Source organism: Atractosteus spatula, unplaced genomic scaffold (genome assembly GCF_055471065.1).
Source record: "Atractosteus spatula isolate fAtrSpa1 unplaced genomic scaffold, fAtrSpa1.hap1 Scaffold_9, whole genome shotgun sequence".
In the NCBI taxonomy this organism is placed as follows: Eukaryota; Metazoa; Chordata; class Actinopteri; order Semionotiformes; family Lepisosteidae; genus Atractosteus; species Atractosteus spatula.
Window position 1 is genome coordinate 252,186 of NW_028296923.1, and position 1,570 is coordinate 253,755.

Below are 1,570 nucleotides of genomic sequence, written 5' to 3' on the forward strand. Positions count from 1 at the left end.
AAACAGGCACAGTAAAGACATTTAAATCTTTCTACAACCGACCAACGCACCACGAGTGCCCCTGTCGGTCAACCAATCACGTACCGCAGTATATTGCGTCATCGCGCGTCACGATCCGCGAGGCCGTAGCCAATTACCTCCGGTACGTGTCAGTGCCGCGCACTTTGAATGGCTGCATCTGTAGTCCACATGAAAGGTAGAAATATTCTCTTGTCTGTCTCTTGTTTGTATATAACTGAATGTCCCTGACAATGTACTGTTAGTTTTAATTTAAGAATGGCATTTGTGTTAAAATATGCCAGATAAGTTTATGTAACTGCTCATGTGACACTCAGTTGTAATTAGTCAAAAAATAAACTTGAAGAACAGCTGCAGGTTTGAATCTGAACATGTATCAGATTGCAGCGCCTTTTACTTCCATTGACAAATGATAGAGATTCGAAGAGAGATCCTTCAGACCAGCAAGCAAACCCATGGCTATTTCGGTTTTCTATCTAGGCAACGTCGGTGTCTGCAATAGCATAAATGAAAGCGTTATGCAATTTCTGCGGCTACATTTGTTGCACTTCATGCGCAGTGAGAGTGTTTCTCACACCAAATAAAAAGTCAACAATTAGCGATCAGGCCTTCTCCTCAGTTAATACACTGAAACCCTTTGATGTTAACAGTTCTTTACAGGCGTGCTTTACAAGAACCTATCGTGTCGGTTCTTTCAGCTTTATTAGGTTTTCAAAGGCATAAGTAGAACACCGGTCGTGCGAACACAAAACGTGTCGTTATCTGAAGAATTGATTTCCATGGCACAGGGTCCAAGCGATTTAGCGTTTTTATAGTACCAGAAAAAGGGGAAGCGGCACTTTGCCTTTGCTGCGCAGGCATACGGTGACGTACGGCAGACGCCGTAGTCGGCAGGATTCAAAACTGCGCGGGGAATCCCCAACAGATTTTTAGTCTATCGCCTTAACCACTCGGCTACGACTACAGCAAGCTCTGCTGCCCCTGCATTGCATTCCTCCTACAATCTAACATGGAGTGCGAGGTGGCTGCGGAAACCTTTTCAAAGTCGCTCTCTGTTCAAAAAAAATGTTTGACAAAATACATGCCGGCAGACAGATACGCCTCAGAGGGTTTAAGGGCAGCTTCACGTTCGAATGATCAAGTCAAAATGCAACTTTGGCAGACAGATAAAACATCAACAAACGAGAAATGTGGACAAGGATTTTACAAGCTGCACCACACTGCACTTTGAAAAGCTTTTACATTAGTGTTAGACGCGAGAATTGCCTTTGATTTACGCGCTTACGAAAGCCCTCAGCTCCTGAAGTTGAATATAATGCCGTTACGTGTCGAAGCAGTATTTTACGTCATCCTACCACTGCAACACGGGGCATATATGGAAATGAGCACACGCTACGAATCGTCTCAATCACTACCTAGAGATGTAAGGCGCATTGAAGGGTGCACCCCCATCATTAATCGTTGCGCGTTTGTGAAAAGAAAGCTCTTGAGCAGTCTTTGAAACAGTTCGGATGAAACACTTGATTGCTTCCATGTGCATCTGGAATTGATT

General features: G+C 44.1%; 1 non-coding gene across 1 annotated transcript; it reads right to left on the bottom strand.

Annotated features, from left to right (window-relative positions):
• Positions 1 to 900: 900 nt before the first annotated feature.
• On the bottom strand, positions 901 to 982 carry trnaf-aaa (transfer RNA phenylalanine (anticodon AAA)). Its single transcript has one exon. It is a non-coding gene; the product is annotated as a tRNA-Phe (tRNA).
• Between the last annotated feature and the right edge of the window lie 588 nt (positions 983 to 1,570).